The sequence below is a fragment of the Meriones unguiculatus genome, chromosome 4 (genome assembly GCF_030254825.1).
Source record: "Meriones unguiculatus strain TT.TT164.6M chromosome 4, Bangor_MerUng_6.1, whole genome shotgun sequence".
In the NCBI taxonomy this organism is placed as follows: domain Eukaryota; kingdom Metazoa; phylum Chordata; class Mammalia; order Rodentia; family Muridae; genus Meriones; species Meriones unguiculatus.
This window is the reverse complement of record NC_083352.1, coordinates 84,406,934-84,431,991: the sequence shown is the minus strand read 5'-3', so window position 1 is coordinate 84,431,991 and position 25,058 is coordinate 84,406,934. Positions and strand designations below refer to the sequence as shown.

The following is a 25,058-nucleotide window of genomic DNA, read 5'->3' as shown; positions in this document are numbered from 1 at the left end:
TCTGGTGGGGGGTAATGAACAACCCTTTCACAGGGGTCACCTAAGACCATCAGAAACCACAGATATTTACATTGTGATTCACACCAGTAGCATAAATACAGTAACAAAGAAGTAGCAATGAAAATGTTATGGCTTTTTGTTGTTTTGGTGAGGGGAGGTGGTCACCACAATATGAGGAACTGTTTTAAAGGATCACACCATTAGGAAGGTTGAGAACCACTGTCCTAGATAATGCTGACCAGTGAACTTCCTCCCATGAAAATCTCTCTCTACCATCCATGCAAAAGAGAAGATTGAAGTGGCTTTTTCTAGCTTGGGTTTCTGTTGCCGTATTGAGCATCATGACCAAAACCAACCCAAGGAAGGAGGGAAAGTTATGGCGGGAATTCAGACAAGGCAGGAACCTGGAGGCAGGAGCTGATACAGACACCTTGGGGTAGTGCTGCCTACTGGCTTGCTCCCCAAGACCTGCTCAACCTGCTTCTTATTGCATCCAGGACATCTTGGCCACCCACAAGGGGCCGAGACATCCTGTATTAGTCATCAGTCACGAAGATGCCCCCACAGGTAGCCAGTCTAATGGAAGCAATCTCTCAACTGAGGGCGCCTCCCCCCGAATGATTCTAGTTTATGTCAAGTTGACGAAAATTAAGCAGCACAAAAACCCTCCACCTCATACTGCGTAATGCGTCTGATCCTGACTTAGTAATGCCAGTGGAGTTTCAAATCATCATGAGAGAGATACCAAGAAAAATGGCTTTTGCTAATCTGTAGGGTAAGAAGAAGGGGCAGGGCATTGAGGTTGTAGGAGAGATTATGCTCAGAGTACATTATATACTTGATGCAAATGGTTTTGTGTGTGTAAGGCAAATGGTTCACTCATATTAATAATGAGCCTGATAGCATTCAGCATGGGCTCCAATAGTTCTTCAACACGCCTTCAGACCAATGTGTGTGCTTTCTAGCTGGAACGGAGCTTGATTTCTCTCTGCTGGCCTGCATGCAATTGTTTAACAAAAGAATTGCTTTGCCAATGTGAGTGACATAGAATTCCCCTATTAAAAATTAAAAGCCCTTCTAAATTTGGCATTCCAGCTGTTTCTCAGACACATTCGGTTTTTGCTTAGGTCAGTAAAACACAGCCATAAAGGTTGACAGGTTCCTGAGGGCTCTCCACAGGTCTGAACTTCAGCACAGCTGGCCTCTCCACTACCTTGAGCTTCAGTGTCTGAATGGCAGGTGTTAGTCATGCATAAACGGAGTAGTGTGTGATATTCCCTGATATGCATACAGTGCGTAATCTTTAGTTTGTTATGTTTTGCTTTTCCAGCAGAAATGCGTTCTCTTGAGAGGGCTCTCTAGACCTGTACTGTCCATGTGTTTTCCTGAAGGAATTTAGATTTAGGAAAGAAAGGTTCTGGTATGGGACATGTCTTAACTGACCCTTAAAATGCTGCCATTTGTTGGTGTCTGAGTCCCATGGGTTGGTTGAAGAAAGAGGGTCACTCAAGGGTGAATTAAGGCCCTGTTGGAAGCAGGGAGGAGATACAGCCTCTATGGACTGAATCTCTGGGAGCCACCTAAAAGCATATTTATTGATTGTTACATAAAAGTTGTTTGGGGGTAAAACCATTTTCTCATAATCTACATATTTCCTGAAGGAAAACATCATGCTCTTGCAACTTTAGTCCTTATTGTTGTTTGTCCTGTTTGCAGTATTCAGTAATGCAAGATATTCTGGGTGTACCAAGTTTGTCTTGTGACCAAAGTCATGCAAAGGCTGTAAAGCCCCTACAGAAAAACAACACTATAGATAACAGAAAACAATCACTGTTTTCTAAAAGGATTTCTTCAAGGTCCAAGCACTTCTAGAAAACAACTATTTCATACTAATGTTTACACTAGATAGAATTATTCTGCCAGCTTTCGTGCTCTACCCATTAAACAAAGATTCTCCACCTTGTTTGTAGGCACTCTATTCTTGGGTCTGTGGGACTCTCCGCAGGAGGGAGTCCTTTAACACCCAGCCGTGAAAGACAGCTGCCATGCTGCCTAACTGCCGGCTTCTGCCTCAGCCAGCCCCATGGTGACTGGCAACCTCTGGAAGAATTTTTTTTGAGCACATCTCAGTATCTCTGAGTATCTTTGACCTTGCCCCCCCCAAAAAAAAAGTGAAGAAGAAATATGTGCCTGGGCCCTTACTTATAGGGGAGGTCAGAGGACAAATTAAATCTTCCCAGTAGGTTTCATGTAAAATCTAATTATCAGAGGCAATTTAGAAAATGAAGGCAGGCATGTTAATTAACAGATAGTGAACTTACACATGTAAATAGTCCTTTGTGTCAAACACAGATTGAGACTCCATGAAAGGGAGATGAGATATTTGCAGAAGACTCTGATGATCCGTTTGGTCAGCCCTGTGTGTTCTGGGGCCTGGAGAGCCCTGGTCGGGGGCTGCGGAGTTGCTGGGAGGGTTCTACAGAGTGCATGGTGTTTCTGGTTTGATACTTCAGAAGTAGCTTGTTTTGTTTAAAAAAAAATTTTTAAACTACAGAGGGAGGTATACCATATCTGTGTCTGGTGTCGGCAGAGACCAGAAAAGGGTGTCGATCCCCTGGAACTATAGTCACAGGTGGTTGTGAGGCATCATGTAGGTGTCAAGTCCTCCACAAGAGCAGCCAGAACCTGTGACAACTGAGCCATTCCTCCAGCCCCTCTCTGAATGGCTTTGACAGAATGCTATGTACCATTTTCGGGATAGCTTCACTTTTGATCCTAGACAGGCGTACTGCCACAAGCTAGACTCAGGTGGTCACAAGCAGATGTATGTGGTGGAGAGAACCTGGCTCTGCTGGCCTGCCCTCAGTTTCCCTAAGTAATGTCTGAGAAGGTGATTGCCCCTTATCATCCTTGCTATGGAAGGATCAGTAGCTTCAGTGTGCTCAAACACCCGTGCCAGACTGTGACAGCCAGGACCTCACAATAGCTGTCACTCAGCCTCGGGACAGTGTGGATACCGCAGGGCCTGGCACACGACCACCTGCTGCTGTAGGGGCGAGTCATCTGTGCAGCACCGATCCATGTCCCCTTTCACACTCGTCCCCTGTGCAGCACCGATAAGCGTCCTCTTTCAGACCCATTCCTCACTTGGACTCTCCCTGTGAGGCTCTCCACTCCATGCTGACTCGGTACCGCTGAGTCAGAATCACACCTGATCTCAAGTACCCAGAGGGTATGGAGCTCTTGAGCCAGCTCCCCGAAGTTCACACAAGGCATTAGACGTGTCTATCACTGTACAGTGAAACACCCCAAGACTTAGACCTTAAGCCAAGATGCTTTTTAAAAATATGTATATATGTGTGGGTGAGTGTGTAAGACAGAAGATGACCTTGGTCAAGTAACTGACTGGACATCGAGTCCCAGGGATCCTTCTGTCTCCTAATCACCACAAGCACAGATCACCATGCCCACCTTTTTGTTTTTCTTTTTCACATGGTTCCTGGAAATCAAACTTAGACTCTTGTGTTACCTTACCACCTGAGCCACCCCAGCCCAAGCAGCACACCCTCATGGCCTCTGAGCATCTGCATCCCCTACCAGAATCTGCTGTTCCAGGTCTCAAGGCAGTATCCATCCAAGTGCCATCCAGGGTCTAAAGGATCATGTGAAGTGTTGTGCATGGAAGGCCCCTGCCTCTGCTCATAGAGCTTGTCCTGGTTTGCCTTTCTGTCAGCTTGGCACAAGCAGGGGACAGGGTCATCTGGGAAAAAGAAAACTTCCATCAAATCGGCCTGTGGACAAGCCTTTTAGTACACGGGTTGCTGTGATGGCTGCCTCTGCGTTGCCCTGGGTCTTTGTGTCCGTTTCTTGTTGCCTTAGAAAGTCACCACAGATGCAGGGCCTTAAAATGGCATCAGTTTATCATCTGAACGTTCTTTCTTTCAAATTACAAGTGGCTCACTGGGGATTGGTGCAGGTGTCAGCCGGGCTGCCGGAAGAGTCCCTCTTCTTGTCTTCTGGACCCTGCAACCTGTTCCTTAGCTTGTGGCTGACCAGAGCCAGTCTCAGCCAGTCATTCCTTTTCCAAGCTCCTATATGTATTTTCTGTTCTATAAGCATGCCTCAAGTTTACTGCCTCCTACTTTAACCTCCAAGAACTCCCCTACCCCACCCCATTAAACCATCCTAGGTAAACCCTCCCATCACCTGCTACCCAGCCCAGCTCAAAACCCTTAGCTCCATTTTTACCTGCAAAGCTGCTTGCCTTGAAAGGTAGCATAGTCACCATTCACAGAGATTGGGATGTGAACTTAACTTCCTGCCACAAAGAGTCTGCAGCACACTGAAATCCTGAGTCACTGAAATGCTAGAAGGAGACACCTGGGGCAGGGGTCTGGGCTCCGGTCAGCTGCTTCAGCATCCACCGTCCCCACCAGGGAAGCTTCTTGGACCTCTGAGGAAGCCTGACAGAAATAGCTCTCCCATGCCCGACACTGCCCTGGGCATGGGAGCTGGCCTCCCTGGGCAGCCCAGCAGAAGCAGACAGCCCTCATCAGGACATGTGTACCAAGTATTCTTGCTTCAAGGACAAACTCAGTCAATTATCTGAGGATCCTGTTGGCACAGAATCCCCCCCCCCATCTTTGTGATTTGTGGCTGCCTGCAGGAGCCTCTCAGTGGGATGCTGGCTGGTGGCAATTGGAAACACTGAGAGTGCTTTGCATCTTGCCTTCGGCTCTTGCGATGTCCCTTGTGAGTGTCAGCAATTAGGAGAGCTGCCCATTGGAGCCATGGAAGCTGCAGCTGGGTTTCTAGATCTCACATCCCAGAGTTCTGGCTCATAAAAGAGGATTTGCTGGGGCTGCTGGGGCTGCTGAGGCCAAGGAGAGGGCTCATCAACCGAGTGCTTGCTATGTAAGCACAAGGACCTGAGTTCAGTCCCCTTGAACCCATGTGAAAAGTTGGGTATGGGGCCTGCTCTGATAATCCTAGTGTTCTAGCTAGGCTTCCTGGCTACTTAGCCTACCTAGACAGACTGGGGAGTCCATGCCAGTGAGAGACCAATACTCAATATCCAAGGCAATGCCAATGAGATGGCACAGTGGGTAAGGGAACTTGCTGTCAAGCCTGACAACCGGAGCTCAATACCCTGAACTCACACGGTAGAAGAGAAGGGAACCACACACACACACACACAGAGGGGGAAGGAGGGAAAGAATGGGGGAAGGACAAAAGGAAGGGGAAAGGGTGAAGGAGGACAGAGAGAGAGCAACTGACTCGAGGAGCCTGTTCCAAATATGAACCCAGCTCTGACATGTAGTAGGCCACACACATGTGGTGAGCTTATGGTGAGGCTTGGTGGCATGTTGGTGACTTCCTCAGTGTCACTTCTTCCGTGTTCTGTGCACATCCAGTCGCTTCTCACTATAAGAGGGTTCTAGTGTGACAGCCCATCGTAAGTCAAAGTTAGGTCTAATGCATCACTCTTATCAGGCTCCTGTGATCTTATTGAAAGTCACAGGAAGGACCCTGGGGGTTAGCCTCCTCAATTGTCCTATCTGTGAGGTCAGGTGTTGAGTGTGAAAACCCAGCTCTGTCACCACAGTTGGACAACACCAAACATTGCAGGACACTGCAGAGGGGGAAGGGATGAGGGAGATTCCTGAAGAAGCAGGCTGGAAGCTGGGGCTTTGAAAACAACCCATTTTCTTCTCTCTTGCTTCCCATTTGCTCCTTGGGTGGTGGGGGAATTTCTCTCATTAATTCACCACTTTCAAATGACTCCCCATCCCAGAGTTTGCTTCTGGCAAACCCAGCCTGAGACTCAGAATTAGAAGAGCCCCTACTGTTTCCCCGGGAGAAGTGGCCTCTGAGATACAGATGGAGGAGAAAGCTTGCCCAGGAGCCTTGCAAATATAGTACGGAGGGCTCTTTTCCCTTGCTCAAAACCTCCCCCCCCCAAAAAAAAAATGTAGGATTCAGGGGCTCAAAGCCATTTGCCAGAATCCCCAATATCCAGGAAGATAGCTTGTACCTGGGCCATGCACACGCCTGAATGTATCCTATTTGCTTTATAGATGGATCTTCCCCACCCACACCCCCAAGCCCTTTGAGCATCTCTGCTCTCAGGCAAACCCAGCTAACAGCCTATAAAAGAATCTCGTGCTTAGAGTGTGAGACCAACACAGCAATTAACACTCAGTCCAAATCCTTCCCCATTAGAGCCACGTGACTCTGAGCCAGGCATGAGGCAGAGGCCTCTGTGCACCAGGGAAAGAGTAAGGGTGTGGGTGTGGCAGACAGCAGTGGGCTTGAATCAGAACTCCCCCTCCTTTCTGCATTCTTGGCTTTAGAAACAGCCCGCATTTACCTTTCATCTTCCTTCCCAGTTCTGAGTCTTTGTTCAGACCTCAGTGTCCAGGATAGTCCTGCCTAAGCAGCTAGGGATCAATTAGGCAAGAGCTCTCTCTGACCTGGAAGAATGGCCTCCAGGCAGCAGAGAGAAAGAGGGAAGCTGACTCCCCTGGACTCCAGTATGGAATTTTCATTTGAAAAGTGTCTCTGCCCTGAGTGCTGCCCAGTCCATCCTTAACAAGCCCATTCTTCAGGGTCACAGGGTTGATGTCGAATGGGGAGAGCCTTCCCTGGAATGGATGGGGCTCCGATGCTGGACGGTGTAACCCCTGAAGTCACGATCCAGCTGCACCTGCTGTGGGTCAGAAGCAGCAGCTGCAGGAATCCTGACCCAGCCATGCCCTTGTTCCCAGCCGAACACGTTGACATAATGCAGCTCGCTTCCACACTTGAAGTTTCCTCTCAGGCTTGGCTGTTAACGCATCTCCCAAGTAAGCATGGTGCCTTAAAAGCACACACTGGAGTAACAGCAATGCTCCGTGTGTTTCTTAGCATTCAGCAGCATGCAGTACAGGCCCCCGTGTATTCCCTGGGGTCTGGCATTTTACAAAATGTGCACCTTGTTTCACTAAGTCTTTCTGACAGCCTCCACAACCAGAGTCACATGGTCAGGCAGGTAGATAAAGAATGAAGGTGCTTAGAGGGAGCAGGCACCCAAACGGAGTGGGTAAGTGACTGAAAGTGCTCTCTTTGAAAAATACCTTTCACATGTACCAGTGACTGGAGGAGGGAGGCCTCAGCTGTACAACTTAAAGGAAGCAGATACAAATACAATCAAAGTGTGAAAACCAGAGCTAGCAAGATGGCTTGGTGGTTAAAAGTGCTTGCTTCTCTTGACAAGGACCAGGGCTCAATTCCCAGTTACCTACATGTCAGCTCACAACTGCCTGTAAACTTCAAGAGATCTGATTCATACTTCTGGTCTCTGTGGTCTCCTGGATACACATAAGGCACATATGTGCACACAGCAATACATATACACATAATTTTTTAAAAAATCTTACAGGAAGTGAATCTTTTATTAAAATCTATATATATATATATAAACTGTGTTGCAGTCCAATTTGCTAGTGCTAGCAGCAAAAAGCCATATGCTTGCTGAGAGAGACAGACAGACAGAGCGATGCTATGAATATTTAGTATGAATGTGAGTAAATTTGGGGAGGCAGGCCTTGGTAACCACGTGTGAATGGAATAAGGCTATAGGAAGAGGCTGGTGTTGAGAAGCAGTCAGGAGTTCTGGTGATGTGGGTGTTCAGGACTTGTTTCAGAACAATGCAGAGAACCCAAGAGAATGGAGAAGGGAGGTGCTTTCACCGGCAAGGTTCCCTCTTCATCAGAAGTGGCATGGAAACAGGGGCATTTGAAGAAAGCCCCATGGCAGCTGTCATGCAAACCTAAGCTGCAGTGCCAGGGGATCAGCCCGAGGGAAACCTGCATTTAAAACTTCAGAACCCTGGACAGGTGTCTCAAGAACAGAGGTGCTGTGTCCTGCTGGGAGGTGGGTAGAATTTGCCTGCTCCCATCCTAGACACTCTGCAGAGGGAGACAGGCTGCTCCGCTGCAAGTGCCTAACAGACTGTGAGCTTCCAGCTTCTAGAGCCTCCCAGGTGGGAATGCATGATGCCCTGTGTTGCCAGAGCAACAGGCTTTTCTAGAGCAGCTGAAAACCAATCTAGCATATTATAAACGTTTCTTCTTCTTCTTCCTCTTCTTCTTCTTCTTCTTCTTCTTCTTCTTCTTCTTCTTCTTCTTCTTCTTCTTCTTCTTCTTCTTCTTCTCCTCCTCCTCCTCCTCCTCCTCCTCCTCCTCCTCCTCCTTCTTCTTTTTTTTGAGTCAGTATCTGCTCAAATAGCCCAGACTGGCTTTGACTCACTGTGTGTGTCTCATGCTGGCCTTAAACTTTTCTTCTGTCCTCCAAAGGCTGGGATTACAGGTAAGCGCCAACACACCCAACAGCTCACAGTTTCAAAATCATAGTGCAGGTTCAACAAAAGGCTCATTGTTCAGGAAGATGGTTCTGCAGTCAGGAAGCCCTATGCAAAGGCAGCCAGGCTCTCTCCACAATAGAGCCCATTTTCTTCAGGAAGTTGATTATCTGTAACTTCTAGGTAGACCTGCCGCAGTGAAAAGTCGTCCTGGAACAAGATTCCTTCCTCTTTCCAAGCAAGGGGCTTAGTATATGAGGCCAGCAGCTTCAAAGGCTGGACCACATTCATTTTCTGTTTGTTTGTTTTGTTTGTTTTCACCACAGGATCTTTCCTAAGTGGAAGGAATCATACAGAAGTCCCTTCATTCCCAGCAGAAACGTAAATGTGTCTGCTCTCCACTCCCTCCTCCCCAGCTATCTGCAGCTTTCCTAGCATGTGGGTGGTGCCCGGGACCATGCATAGAGCAGACTCTCTCTTCCTACCTGCCCTTCCTCCCGTTGACTGGCAGGTCAGCCAAGTTCTCAGGTGATCTTCCCTCAGAGGGCAGACCTTCTAGGGTCTGCCACAGCATGAAGTAGGTGTCATTCTCCCATCTTCCTGCCACAGCAGCAGCCGCTGGCACCTCCGTTTCCTCAACTCAAGAGCATAAAGCTTCAGGGACTATATGCTGCTGCGGGGGAAATGATGTAAATCAGTCAGGTAATAAATGAGAAGGGCTTTTCAGAAAGCAAAAATCATTGAAAATGGTAAGTAAAATACCCATTAGCATTCATTTAAGCGGTCTCAATTGCCTGCCTCCAAGCTAGCTGTAGGAGGTTATTTGTTTTTTGAAGGCTGCTGGGGGCTCAGGGCTGCTTACTGTAAACAGCAGCTTAGGGAATGATATAGTAAGATAATCGCCTTTCTCCTGAGGGAAATTGCCCGCCCCAGGTCCTCTCTTAGAGATGGTAAACAATCACACATTTAGATCTCTGTTTCAGTGGCATGTGGGTATATTCTGAGCTCTCAAAGAAAGAAGTGTGCCCCACTCCCAAGCCCATAGCAGACTCACGTGGACCTTCAAAATAGGTGCACGTGTGTAGCTGTACCAGCTGCGCAATTTTTGGTATAATCTTCTCTCCCTCCTATTTGAAGCATACATTAGACCGTCAACTTCCTGGACTCTAGGGAAGTCTGGCACGAAGTGGAAGGCTCAAGTAGTGAAGACCATTGATGTGGCCTGGTATTTGTGGAGAGTGAATCTCTTTCTTTTTTTTTTTAATTTTTATTTTTTCTTATCAGTTACATTTTATTAACTCTGTATCCCAGCTGTGTCCTGCTCCCTCATTCCCTCCCACTCCCACCCTCCCTCCCTCCTCTCCACCGTGCCCCTTTCCAAGTCCACTGATAGGGGGTGACCTCCTCCCCATTCATCTGATCCTGTTTTATCAGGTATCTTCAGGACTGGCTACAAAGTCCTCCTCTGTGGCCTAACAGGACTGCTCCTCCCTTGGGGGGTGGGGAGGTCAAAGAGCCAGCCATTGAGTTCCTGTTAGAAATAGTCCTTGTTCCCCTTGCTATGGGAAACCAATCGGTTACTGAGCTACCACGGGCTACATCTGAGCAGAGGTTCTAGGTTATATCCATACATGGTCCTTGGTTGAATGTCAGTCTCAGAAAAGACCCTGTGCCCATATATATTTGGTCCTTGTGGAGCTCCTATCCTTTCCCCATCATACTAACTCCTCTTCTTTCATATGATTCCCTGTACTCTGCCAAAGATTTGGTTATGAGTCTCTGTATCTGCTTTGAAAACACTGCTAGTTAGAGTCTTTCAGATGCGCTCAGTAGACTCCTGTCATACGTTCAATGCACATCCCATCTGTCTTTCTAAATGAGGATTGATCATCTTACCCCATGTCCGCTCTCTTGATTATCTTTTTTATGTGTATAGATTTCATTATGTTTATCATAAGAGTGAATCTCTTAAAAGGATTTCCTAGAGGCACCTGAGGGCGGGAGCAGAAGACATTCCATGAAAGAGGCAGAGTCTCTGGAGGGCCAGGCAGCATCTCAGACTGATCTCTCAGACTGATGTCTGAAGGGACCACATGGATTTCCCAAAGGTCGGTGCTGTGCAAACCCCGTAGTTCGTCTTCTGGTCAAGTCTCACTACGATAAAGAAAATTAATTTCCCCCGATTAAGTTAGATGCTTCTACAGATGCGCTGAAGCCAATGCCGGGCACCTGTGGAACCCACCACGTGGAAAGCCTGGCACATGATCCCCGTTGCCTATGTACGGGGAGTGTGAGCGTAGCGAATGCCAGGCTTGAGGGCGTGACTGAGTGGGTAGAGAGTAGGCCTACCGTGCACCACATATAAACAGGGCATTATTCTCAACACTTGGAAGGTGGAGGCCAGGATACCCATCATCCTCAGCTTCATGGTGAGTTTAAGGCAATGGCTGTGCTTTTGTGAAGTAGAGACCTTCCATGTTGCGAGCTCAGGCACCTTTCTTCCTCCTACTTATCGGGAGGCAGTATCTGGTTCCCTCCTGTTGGAATTAGGTGAGCATTCTGATTGGCTAATATCCCTCAACAAAAGTGACATCATATGACTTCTTTAGGTGGGCCAGGAAAAACAAAAACAAAAACAAAAACAAAAAACCCTGAAGCCCATAACTGTGCAGCCTGAACACCCTGAAGCTGCCATGTTGGGAAGAAATCCCCCAGACTCTATGGGAAGACTCTGGGGAGTAACCCTGAGCTTCATAAAGGAAGAAATGACATCCCTCTAGCCATTCACCTCATTATTTCAGCCCCTGATCTATCTGGAGTCCCTTTATGACCATGACTGTGCCAGGGGTTGGGAGGGTAACAGGAGACTCCCCAACCTAAAACAACCTAGACAAACCTCTCTACAATTTCTCATTCACTGAAACCATGAAATGATTGCTTTAGTCTTAGTCCACCAGTGGTGTGTGTGTGTGTGTGTGTGTGTGTGTGTGTTATGGCCCAGCAACATATACCTGAGACTCTGGAAACTCAAGGGGTTACATGCTTGCCAGACTGCCATTGATACCAATGGCTGGTGCTTCTGTTTTAACCCCTCCCCTGCCCCATCTTATCCTAAGTAAGGGAAGTATAACATCATCTTCTACTCCTCCAGGAAGAGATGCTGCTGGGCCTGTCTTCTCATACTAAAGGCATGGCAAGGTTCTTGGCACATGCTTGTGGCCAAGGCACCTCACATCATGACAGATAGGAAGCAAAGGATGAATGAGAGCAGAGCCAGGGCTGGGCTGTTTCTTTCAAGGGCTCTATTCTTAGTAGCCTACGTAGGCCCTGCCACCATAAAGTCCTTGAGTCTCCCAGCTTAGGGCCATCTGCCCACATCAGACTTTCCCAGCCAGTGCTGGTGCACACAGAACTGTCTCCCAGTCCCCAGACAGTCCATAACTCTTAGTAGTTTCAGTAACTGCTCTGCTCTAGATTTTGTTCTCTGGTATCTGCTTCCCTAGGACTTGAAATTACAAAAATTGAAATCACATGAGTGAGCCCTCCCCCATTTTTCCTCATGAATCCTAGGTGGGTTGAACTCAGGTCCCCATACTTACACACAAAGCACTTTATAGACTAAGCCATCACCCCAGCCTTCGGTTAGAAGTTATGGAGCCACTGGACTCTGTAGGACATTCAGATGTGTTACTAAGATATTACTTTAGTTGGCAAAAACCATATAGCTTCATCAACCTTGAAACTTGCTGGTCACGGGGACTTAAGGATCTCTGCCTTCCTTATTTCTCTGCAGGGCTGCCCCATGGGACTCAAAGGCCTGCAGGATGTAGCTGCTCCCCCAAACCTCAGATCCTAAGGAGTCTTCATGTGTTAATTTTGAATATGTTAGAACCTCACAGGAAGTTGCCTTCTTGTGAAACTAGCTTTAAATGAAAATCTCAAAGTGAAGCTAGATCTTTACATCTGCACCCATTTATCAAATCATGGTCGAGTGTCTGGCAAACCCTGAGGATACGGAAGCTCGTACAACAGGCATGTGCTGACCTATATGACATTGATTCGTCTCCAGAAAGACAGAAAGTGATTGGCTCAGCAAGCCCACTAGAGAAGTGGTATGTGTTATTAAGTCCAATAAAGGAGTGTATTACTTAAATATGGGTCAATTGCTTGCAAGCAAGGCCTTGTTTAAAGTGGTATGAATTAAAGAAAATCTGTTCTGTGCTACAAATCCAATGTGGTTTGGCTCCTTTCTGCAATGCCCTGGGCAGCTAAGCTTCCACCATTATGTGCTTAGGAACAAACAGGGTGTGTCCTGTGTCCTCGGACTCAGGGTCTGCTACAGGGTGTCTCTGCTGATATGATCCAACAACAGCAACCAAAGAAAAGGGTTGGCAGGGCAGAGGCACAAGGAGGGGGGGAGGAGGAAGGGAAGGAGCTCTAACATGAAACCTTTAAAATCTCATCAACAGGACGGTGGTAACATTATGCTTCTGTACAAAATCTTACTGGCAAATGTCTAGAGACTATATTGGGAGATAAAGAAGACATGGGTGCCTGGCCACTTAGACACGACAACAAGCCAACATAAAGACTGGCTGGTGTATATGATCTTCTGGTCTCTATACTCCTCAGAGTCTAGTCACCATAGATCAGGGACCTCAGGCACTCTCTCCCTAATCACCATGCACCAGGGGCCATGTCGCCTCCTTTGAAGCCTTCTGAAGTGACACCGAGACTCCCTAAGGTGGTAAATGCTTTGAATCTTTGTTCAGAAGAAAAGCTAACAACACGTTCAAAAAGAAATAATAAAAGTGGTGTGGGAAGACATGCTTCCCGCAGAGAGGTTAGTTTAATAACTTTGAATTGGTCCTCCAGACCTCACACCCTTCTCCAAGACAGAGTGACAGGTCGTGCCGCAGAGCCAGCCGTGCCTTTCCCCGGTAGCTGAGTAACTCTTTCTTTTCTGTTCCCAGTATCACATTAATTCTTCATAAGTGGCCCTTACTATTCTGCACTTGTTCTGTCTCAAGTGCAGCATTTTCTCACCAGCACTGTATAAATTAGGCCAGCTAAATGGCAGAGACAACTCATCCATCATGACTTTTATTTTCTACCTGGGGATGATGCTTGAGGAAGGATAAAGGCAAGCCACCCTGGTCCTTTACAGGCTGCTGGGGCCATGCATTCCCACTCCTCACATAGGCAGGTGCTATCAGGGACCACAGTACTTCCTATGTAGATGGAGGTGGGTTCTGATAAAAGGGATGTTTCTGTGACAGACTGGGCAAGCCTCTTTCTCTTTTTTTATAATGCCTACATTCTTGTGGAAGCTCTACTCTCCTCAGATTCCTTCTACTTTGTTCTTCTATCACCCCCAAGTGTAGCTATGCTCATTTCCACCCACAAAAGGTTACCCTCACTAAGAATCCCAGCTCAGAGATTAACCATGGGAAAGTAAGAAGCCTGCCTCCTCTTTTTTTTTTAAATTAATTTATTCACTTTACATAACCCTCCCTCCTTCCCTCTTCCCCCTATCCTAGTTCCCTAGTCCTCAGAATGGGGGAGCCCTCCTCCTTTACCAAGTGAACCCAGATTATCAGGTCTCTTTGGGACTACCTGCATCCTCTTCCTCTGTGGCCTGAGAAGGCCACCTCACCTGGGGGAAGTGATCAAAGAATAGGCAACAGAGATATCATGTCAGAGATAGCTCCTGCTTCCCTTACTAGGTGACCTACAAACAGACTGAGCTGCCAATGAGCTCCATCTGAGCAGGGGTCTTGGGTCCTCTCCATACATGGTCCTTGGTTGATGCATCAGTCTCCACTGTCCCCGCTGGCTCTGTTGGTTTTCTTGTGGAGATCCTGTCCCCTCTGGGTCCTTCTATTCCCTCCCCCACTTCTTCTATAAGACTCCTTGCTTTCTGCCCAAAGTTTGTCTGTGAGTCTCAGCTGCTTCTTTGATCTCCTTCTGTGTGGAGTCTTTCAGAGGACATCTGTGGAAGGCTCCTGTCCTGTTCCCTCTCTTCAACCATGTCAGGTATCTACTCTGTATAACTTTCTGAGTGAGAACTAAGCATCTTCCCTGGGATCCTCTGAAATTCTGTCTTATACCTATCAGAATGGCTAAGATCCAAAACTCAAGTAATAGCACATGCTGGTGAAGTTGTGGAGAAAGGGGAACATTCCTCCATTGCTGGTGGGAATGCAAACTTGTACAACCACTTTGGAAATCAATCTAGCACTTTCTCAGAAAATTGGGAACAACTCTACCTCAGGATTCAGCTATACCACTTCTGGACGTATACCCAAAAGATGTTCCACCATTCAACAAGGATGTTTGCTCAACTATGTTCATGATGGTTTTATTCATAATAGCCAGAAACTGGAAACAACCCAAATGTCCCTCAACCAAAGAATGGATAAAGAAACTGTGTTGCATCTACACAATGGAATACTATTCAGCTATTAAAAACAAGGACATCAAGAAATTTGCAAGCAAATGGATAAATCTGGAAAAGATCATCCACAAAGACACACTTGGAATATACTCACTCATAAGCAGATATTAGCCAAAAAAAAATACAGGATAACCACACTGCCTCCTCTTCTTAAGGGACATTGAATTTGCACCTATCATTTCTCATGAGCAATGGCCACAACCTCGTTACAAGAGAGGCTAGGAGATGTCAGCTTTGATCTTTAATTGTCACATTCCAGGCATCAGGAACACAGTACAAAGAAGAGGCAGCTATGGGGTATCTTCCACAAGCAGAACTCTAGTACAATGGAGTCTACTAGAATGTTGAAGAATGAATGTTGAAGGTGGGTCCTGTGAGGTCGAAGATCTCCAGGAACTAAATGTGAATCAGAATTTAGGGCTATTGGCAACGGACAGCTGCTAGGAGAACAAGGTCAGCCTTTTTTTTTTCAAGGGCATGGCCCCTGGTAGGCTGACCATGCTCTAGTGGAGACACATATTCAAGAGTATATGGGCAGCATGTATTTTATTCAATGGCTTTTTTAAAGTTAGGCGAGTAGGGAAAGGAGAATGGATATGGAAGAAATTGAGGAGAGGTGTGACCATGATCAAAATGCATTGTATAAAAATTTCAAAGAGCTAATAAAATGAGAAAAACAAGATAAAATATTTATAGACAAAAAAAAAAAAGTGGAACACTTAGTCCTGTGTATTAGCAGGAGAGGCTCAGTGAAAGTTACATTTTCTAATACCTCCCACTGAATTGCCAGAAAAAAAAAATAGACATTCATTTCTCAGTTCTGGAGGCTGGAAGATCAAAGACAGGACACTCGTCAACCTATTTTCTGACAAAGGCAAGCAAAAGTGTAGGGTGTGCAGTCCACACCTGTAATCACAGCATTCAGGAAAGTGGAGGCAGGAGAATCTCGAGCTTAAGGCCAGCCTGGGCTCTGCAGGGAGACCCTGCCTCAAAGCCCCAAGAATGAAAGCAATCTGTTAGGGTTCCTCAGCCTTCGCAGCAGCAGCCATCCTGGGTGACAGTAGCTGTGAAATGCTTCTTCTTTGCAAGGACTCCACTCTCACCACCAGCGGCCTAAACTCTCATCAGGCCTGAATGGGGCCTCGAGTCTCATAAGAAAACAGTACAGGGCTGGAGAGATGGCTTGGTGTTTAAGAGCACTCACTGCTCTTGTAGGGGACCTGGGTTCAATTCTCAGCACCCACATGGAGACTCACAAGCATGTATAGCTAGCCGCAGCTCTGGGAGACCTGACACTCTCTCCTAAGTGTTCTGCATGCACATGGTTCACATACATATACATATACATATGTATATGTAAATATATGTGTGCAGGAAAACACTCATGTGCATAAAATAATTTTTTAAAAGTTCAAGCATAGTTGGGTAGTTGAGATAGGATCCACAAGGTGAAGTTGGTGCCAGCGTTCCTTACACAGGCTACACAGCTTCAGTTTCCTTGCCTCTAAGAGAGAGGTGTTGCTACCCACACACCCCCGGGAGTTGCTGTCAAGAGCCAATGATTGGCCAGTAGTCAAAGTGTACTTAGGAAAGCCCAGGTTTGGTCTTGCTACCCTCCTACCTGGTGTCCCTACTCTTCATTGTGAGTGCAGCCGGGGGCTTGCTTTTAAAAATCAATAGTACTACATGCGTCGTCTATGCGATCAGGCAACAAAGACTGTGCTTATGTGTTGCTGGAGACCCATTGTCTTCCTGGCTTGCGTGTTGGCACAGCCAGCCTGGCAAAGAGTAGAGGGTCTGTAGCCAACAGCACAGGAGGAGCTGAAACAGCCAGTCCAACAGCCCGTGAGGGATAAAATCCCTTCAGCAACAGTGGCATCCTGGAGGCAGATCCCTTCCTACTTGACCTTCCTAGGAGGCCCCAGCCTCTTCAGCACCTTGGTGTCAGCCTTAGACCTGCAAATGGGAGACAAGTACCTTGAACAAAGCAATGCAAACTCCCCAGATCTGCGTAGTAGGCACACCAGGGTTGCCCAAGCAAACTGTTTGTTGTGGAAAACTCCAAATAAAAGCAGGTAGATGTGAAGCATAAAATCCCTCAAGTGTTGGGGGCTGGAGCAATGGCTCAGCTTTTGAGAGCACTCGCTGCTCTTTCAGAGAATTCAGTTGTGGTTCCCAGACTTCACATATTAACTCATAATCATCCCAAACTCCAGTTCTGGGGGATTTGTCGCCCTCTTCTGGCCTCTATGGGCACTGCATGCACACAGCAAACATACATGTACAGGCAAATATATTCATACACATGAAAAAATTAAATAAAAAAATACATCCCTTGTGTCTGTGTAGAATGTTACAGATTTTAAATTGTTTCCTATAACTATGTCCTTGCTGACTCATTTCAGCAAACCCCTGAGCCAGGAGTGATAAAGAAAGTAGGAGACAAGGACGCTGAAGGGGACTCCCCCCAAAAATGAGCTAGCAGGTTAGAGGCAGTGGATGTTGTTGTCCATCACACTCCCAAGACTGTGGCCTGTTTGGAGGGGGTCCTCTTCCTAAAACCCAAAATATACATTTTCTGCCATCATTGGGCCCTATAAAAACAGCATAAGAATCCACAATGTATATAGAATCTGAATGATTAAAAAAATTTTAAAAACTTCGCTGAACTTCTGGCTTTTAGAATTTTAGATTAAAAAAAAAGTCTCAAGGAAGGTTGCATGGACCTAAGTGAGGATCAACTATAGAGAAAGATAATTGATGTTTTGTGCACATATTTCTGGCCATTTATTTTGCTTTGTGTATACGTATGGAACTGAGTGACTCTTCAAGCCTGAATGAATCTTTGGTTGCCCGTTTTGTTTAAACATACCGACTGCTTCTGTTATTTCCTGAAATGTGACACGGTGTCTTTAGCCCCACACTGATGCCAGCTGGACCACTGGAGACGACCTGGTTTGAGGTGATGTTGTCACATCCCAAGCGAAGATGACGTTTCTGAGATATCCTGGGGATGAGTGGCAGGGTGGGGTTGATTTTACTTAAGGTTCTTTTCTGTGGTGGAGTCTCCCAGCCAGGAACAGAGGGGGATTAGCCAGGCTTCCAGCTCCTCGTAGCTCCTTCTCGGAAGCCAGCCTGCCAGCGTGCAGACCCCAGCATGCCTGCCCTCCCATGGAACTCTGGCAGTTTGCTGAGCTCTCTATGCTTAGCATCTCTTATCTGTGTGTAGACGGTAGGAATCATATCTGTTGCCAGGATTGCTGTGAAAGATGCATTGAGCACCAGAAAAGCACAAGAAACTTTGAGGTCTTTGTGTCACTGGGGGGGTTAGCACTGGAATTAGGGTTAGAGTTTAGAGTGGAGTTGGGAGCCCGGTTGAGATTGGAGGTTGAAGTTAGAATTGGGATTGAGTTTTGCTTCAGGTTGGGATTTGTGTTTATGGTTTAAAGATTAATGTTAAAGTTAAAACTAAGGTGAGGGGCTGAGGTTATAGTTGGGATTAGGATTAGGTGGAGGTAGTAGGTAAGTCTGAGTAGGTTAGAGACTGGAGTCAGGCTAGGTGTTAATTGTAGGATTATTGTTAGGGACCAGTGTTAGGGTTCAAGGTTGGGTAGTAAGGCGAGGGGTTAGTGGTCAGGATTTGGGTCCAGGCTAAGGGTTCAAATTAGCACGGTTGTGAGGGTACCTCTGGGGTTAGTGTTTATATTAATATTTGGTGTTAGGATTAGCAGAGTTTGCCTGTTGTTGTTGTTTTTAATGTAGTTTTGTTGATTTTGCATCTATGGGTGTTTTGCTTGCATGTTCTGCAAACCCCACATGTGCCTTGTGCCTTTGGATGCTGGAAGAGGGCATCAGAACTGGAGTTACAGACAGTTGTAAGCTGCCATGTGGGTGCTGGGAATCAAACACAGGTCCTGTGGATGAGGTGAAGAGTCAGTGCTCCTCACCACTGAACCATTCATCTCAGTGGTCTTTCATTTAGTTGTTTTTTAAGATTTTGCTTTACTTATCTGAATGCCTGTGTGTATGTGTGTGTGCGTACACATATATGATACACATGTGCTAGTACCCATGAATGCCAGAAGAGCTCCTGCAACTGAGCTACAGATAGTTGGGAGCTGTCCATGTGAAGTGCGGGCAACTGAACCCTGGAAGTGAAGAAAGTACACTAAAGCAGGAAGGGCTCTTAACTGTTGAGCTGTCTCCAACCTGGAGTAAGGCTCCTAGCACCTCCCTCCCTCCTGAAACTGGGGGTAAAATGCTAGGCTGCTGCAGTCCTGCTTGATGAGTATTTAGGAAATGCAAAGATCAGCTCCGTATCTCCTGGCCCACCCTCACAACCAGTACTTCCAGCTGCAACAGCCGAGCACCCATATGTCTGGGAAACTGAGGCAGTCCACGCTGAAAACACACAGGGACCTGAGGGCAGAAGGGAACATCTTGCAAGGGTTCTCTGGTGCAGACCTGCATCTCCCTCATTCGCTGGATGAATGTTTACTGAGACACTTCTCTGTGCTTCACAGTTTCTTCCACGCTGTGTGTGCTGTGAGCACAGAGTGTTCTCTAACACAGCCCAGGGGCTAGAGACGAGAAGGAGCCAGGGGACATATGCTGTCCGGTGATGATAATGAGGGACATTGAAGCAGGGACAGGAAGGGCATTTGGATTACGTTTTGGCAGTTGGTCAAGTTCTTTTGGAACCAGTGACATGTGATAAGGTCTGTGGAAGAAACATTCCAGACAGAGGAGGTGGGTTTGGGCACACCCTGAAGTTGTCACCATGGCCTTGAGATGCCTAGCAGGGTGTGAAAAGGGACAGTGGTGGTTCTAATCAGAGAGGAAAGAAGGGTCCAGGAATAACTTGATTAACAGGGCAAGATTCTCATGGACACACAGACTCAATTGTTTCTCTGCTGCTACAAAATCCAGACACAAGCGTGTTTCTTACACCATCTCTGATAAAGCCAGATATTAAAAACACCGAAGAGCTAGAACATGGCCAAGCAGCAAAGGCTTTCTCCCAGTGGTCATAGTGACGCACTCTGCATGCCACACGCTAAAAGCAGCAGACGGAGATCTGCTATGTAAGGAGTGAAAAGGAGGCGAGTTAGAAGGAAGAAAGAATGCGTGATCTATCTTCATTTATAACACAGACCATTTGTTAGCCAGATGACAGAAAGGCAGCTCCCCATAGGTGCTGTGCACGGAGGGAGCTGTAAAACGCAACTGGCAATTTGGTAAATAAAGCCAGTCGGCAAACAGCTGCGGAGAAGGAAGGATAGCGTCCGAGGGTTTCTTTGTCTCTGTAGAAACTTATTTGTGCTGGGCTCAGATTAATTGTTCATTGTCTCCAGATAAACGGGGGTTGCGTATACAGCTGCCTTGATGGAGCCTTGATTGTAGTATCTCTGTTGCCAAAGATCATAAAAGAAGAAGGCAGGGCGGGGAAAGACATTCAATAAAATAAAAATCCTACTTCAGATGTGCTGGAGTCCCCGGCCCACAGAGTCCTGGGGTGAGATCTTTCTGCTCTGCCATCTCTCTGATCGGTTTTGATGTCCTTTTCTGATCATCTTGCCCACGTGAGAAGTGGAAGGGGAGGTGAAGCCTCTGCTGTGACTGTATTTAAAAGAGGAAATATGGAAAAATGTGAATTACCCAGCATCTGCTGCTGGGGTTAGTTAGTTTCTTGTAAAGCCCCCACCACCAACACCCAAAAAAAGTGGGAGGAGAGAGAGGAGGAAAGAAAACACAAAGACTGAAGAATGACGACGCCTCCCACCCAGACACACACACCCCACAGTCACAGCAGTCATGTTGAACAAAGAGCCAGCCACTTTCTGACGTTGCCTTGGCTCTCAGGCAGGATGCAGGATGTTCACCCTGATGTCAATTTCCTTTCCAGATAATTAATGACATGTTCAAGGACCTTCACAGATCTTGTTGTGACAGGCTTGAGCTAGACCCGTTCCAGAATTGAGTTGGTTTTTCTCATCTGTATATACATGTTTGTTGCCCTAATTAAAGTCCTGGCTGAGTTCACAGAGACCAGATTACAATGCCCTCAGGGTACAGGCTTTCTCTGACATGGTACAGCATGACACCCAGGAGGCAGAGCTGGACTGGGGTTGACTTGGTGGCCCTGGAAAGCCATTAGGAGCCCTGGCTCTTGTCCTCTTTCTGTTCAGTCTTGTTTGGCATGTGGCTCCTCTTTTCTTACACAGAAGGCAGTGACCCTACCTGCTGTCACCATTTTGAGTTCCAAGGGAGAAGGGGTGTGGCTTACAACACAGGTAAAAGCTGTCTCTTCAGATCAGAAAAGCCAAACTTTTCTTAGAAGTGTAGCCAGGATCCCTGGACCTTTCTGGCTAGTCAGTCTTGCCTATGGTAACCAACATTGCCCTCTGGCCTTTACATCCATATATGTACATGATGGTTGGAGCTGTTGTGGCAACTTTGAGCCTATCCTAGACAATCGTGGGGAGAGAGGCCAATATTCTAGGCAAGGTGGAATAGAAACGTAAGAAAGAATAGTATCGGCCTTGTGTGTGTAGAGGGGATCCCCACTTACCATCTCTGAGTTTGCCTGCCTTCCAGCCTCCTGATTTGGTGAGAATACACAGCTCACCCTCACTTAATCCAGTCTGAGCTTGGGTTTCTGGCCTATTCAGAAAAAAAAAAAAAAAAAAAAAAAAAAAAAAAAAAAAAAAAAAAAAAATGCTATAACAGACACAGTCTCCCATTGCCCTCTGTCAAGCCTATATAAATGAGAGTGGCTTGTTAATGGAATTTTTTATTATGGTAAAATATATGTAATATAAAACTTAACATTTTTAACCCCACTTAAGAGTACTTGGAGGAAAAAAAATCACATCACTGCAGAAGCATCCATCTCCAGCCTTCTAACTTCCCAAAGTGACACTCGGCCTTTGTTAGACACTGCACCCTCTCACGCACACCCTGCTTTCTTCTGCCTCCGTGGATCAGCCTGCCTCAGGTACCCACTGCGAGGACATGAGCAGGATCTGTCTTTCAAAGAAGAATGAGTCCATGACCGCTTTGTGGCTAAAGGAGACAGGAACAGACTGACACTGACATTTCAAAGATCTTTTTGAGATTTGCTGGGATGGGAGACTTTTACCGGGAGGTGGGAATTCTCTGCAAAGAGCAGCATGGCTTGTCCCGGCACAGGTCCAATAAGAAGCAGGTTCTCCTATCCGTGGTACCAGGTCTTTCTCCTGTGAAGTAAATCAGGGAGAGAGGAGCGGGCCCCACCCTCTTTGCTCAGTTCATTGAAGACCTTTCCGACCAGAGCCTCTTTCACCAGGCTTGAGAAGGTGATGAAGAGAAGCCACAGGCAGAGCCAGTGTTAAAATGAGGAGCGTGTGTTCCGGGAGGTTCTTCTCCCGAGTGTATCTCTGTGAGCACACACATCCCTTCTAATCTTTCTTGAACACCTACAGCCTGGCACTTCCCTAGCACATGTTAACTTTCCAAAACAATTTTGAAAATAAAGTCACAGCCAAAATGTGGCTTAAACAGACTGTACAGCTGGGGGAAGGGGGAGTGATCGAAGACAGGGAAAGGAGCAGTGATGGGGAGGGCCGGGAAGGTGGGGGACAGATTGTGTGAGTAAAGCAACGAAAATGAAGGTGTGTGAAAGCCATTACCTTGTGACTGGGGAAAAAAAAGCCATTTTTATTGTTTTCCTACTTACAAAACAATTTTTTTTTAAAAGGCACAAATTTCTTGCAAACATAAAATGAACGGGTACCCAGAAGTTTAGTGAGTAGAGATCAGTGAAGGAATCTGTAAAATGCTATAACCGTTTAAAGGAGAATTTAAAAGACAGACATATAGACAGGTCTAGAAATGAATTTGCAAGTAGGTAGGAACTGACTTTTCAGCACAGATTTATTTGTGGGAAAGAAATCGCTCTTGCTCCCCTTGGGTGTGATGTGTGTGTAAGCATCTCTGTGATGGGAATGGCCGACATGGCTGTCAGTGAGCTGCAGCAGGCAGAGCTGTAAGCAAAGACCATGAGAGGGTCTAACAATAGGGAAGAAAATAGTGTCTTTCCACAGTGCTGTAACAAAATGCCTGGGAAAGGGAACTTAAGAGAATGAAAGGTTTATTTTGCATCACAATCCATCGGTGGGGGAGCGTGGCAGCCGCAATGTGAGTTGGCTGGTCACATGGCATCTACAGTCAGGAAGCAGAAAGAGGTGGATGCTGGTGCTTAGCTCCTTCTTTTTCAGTCCAGGACTCCAGCGCAGGAGGGTGGTGCTGCCCAAATCCAGGCCTTCTCTCTTCAGTTAATCCTCTCTGGAAACACCTTCAAAGACAAGCCCAGCGGCATCTCTCTGGGGTGATTCCATTGAAGATTGTCTTCTGGTCCATCTCAAAGGCTGTGACAGTACTTTCATACACTTTTGTGGCCATCAGATCACGTGAACCCATGACTGTGTAGCTTTCCCAATCATCTTCTTATATCCCTTTGGGATAATTTATGGTCAGGATCTACTCTGCAGAGTCAGCTGTAGCCTAGTGTCTGGGAGACACAGAGCCAAAGCTATCCTGGGGATAAAGTAAGAGTAGGGGGGTCATTATTATTTACACCCAGACTATGTGATGAGGGCCGACTTCGAGTCACGGGTTCCACACCTGCCCTGAGGATTTCTCACATGCATCTAGTTTTCTGAGAGCCCTCTCCAAATGACTTGGAAATTGCCTCCTCAGAGACAAACTGTCCTGAAGGGTAAGAGCTGTGCCTGGCCCTGGCACCTCTTGCCCTTATTAATCACCCTCCTCTTCTAGCCTGGCACTCCTGATGTAGTCAATGATCTTTTAAAACTTTGATGGTCCATCTTGGGATCATAAAAAGAACAGCATGGCCTTCCACTTTCCCCCAGGGACATGGGATGAGTCCCTTGACTCTCCAAGCAGTCAGCCAGTTGTCTTTCCTTACCATGACTCTCACGAGCTCGGAGAAGGTTGGACATACCATTTCACTGCACTATTCCTATAGAGATACCCCACATCACTTCAGGAAACCATCCCTCAATATGTCTGCTTATAGATACAGTCACCTATCCCAGTCCATTTAGTTAGTATCGTACATTGAAGCCAACTTGGTTTTTTTCTCCTTAAATAAATATATTTCAAGAGGAAACGATGTCATAAGTGAACAACAACCAAAAAGAAAAAAAAAAAAAAAAAGGAACCCAGCATCGGCTGCCACAAATAAAAAGCAGCCATACAAATAAGTGCAATTAAACTCTTGGCCTGGGGCCCACCTCTCTCTGCCACTGGAAATGAGTAGCCCCAAATGGCTTTCTCCTTGCCTCTGAGTGCCCCCAAGAGAACCCTCATCTCCATCCTCCTTTGTGTAAACAGAAGGATGCATTTGAAATCACAATATTGCTCATGCTTTGGATGTGGGCCAAGCGCCTACCCCCCACCCCAACCATAGGCTGATCCACTTAAAGTCACCTTGAGAGCCACCCACTGAAGAAACTGCCCATCAGACAGTAGCTGATTGTCCCATATTCAATGCTGCAGAGGACGTGTCAACATGTTTTCTTGTATTTTTCTCTCACAGGCCACCTCTCTCCAAGTCTGAGTTCCCTAGACACCCCCCACACACACACACAGACTCACTACTATCTTTCCTCTTTCTGCCCCTGCACCTGAGTTCTTTTTTACCCACTCAAAGTTACCCATACCTTTAGGGCCAACTTCTTTCTTTAGATAAAGTATCAGATGCAAACAATTTGTTAAATAGAACTTCCCCCCATTAAGCTTCACCTAAGGAGGTGGAGAGATGGCTCACTGGCGAAGAGTGCTGCTCTTACAGAGGACTCTAATGTGGTTCTCAACACCCACACCAGGTAACTTAAACCTGCCTGTAATTCCAGCTCCAGGGGAATCTGATGCCCTTTTCTAGCCCAAGGCAACTATACTCAGGTGGACATACCACACACAGACTCGTGTGCTTAAAAATAAATCTTTTAAGGCTGGGTGGTGGTATTTTGTACCTTTAATCCCAGCATTCAGGAGGCAGAGGCAGGTGGATTGCTGTGAGTTTGAGGCCAGCCTGGACAACACAGAGAAACCCTTTTTCAAAAACAAAACAAACTGAATAAATAAATCTTTTTAAAAACATTGTCTGGAAAAGCTTACTTGGGGATGGGAAATTGGAATTTTGTTTTTAAAGAAATAAACACGGTTACAATTGTAAGAAGAAAGCATAAAGATGT

The 25,058-nt window shown here is 46.6% G+C and overlaps 1 protein-coding gene across 1 annotated transcript in view; it reads left to right on the top strand.

Moving 5' to 3' along the window:
* The window catches only part of Tmem132c (transmembrane protein 132C), a 242,963-nt gene that overhangs the window by 149,204 nt on the left and 68,701 nt on the right, over positions 1-25,058 (top strand). The window lies entirely within an intron of this gene.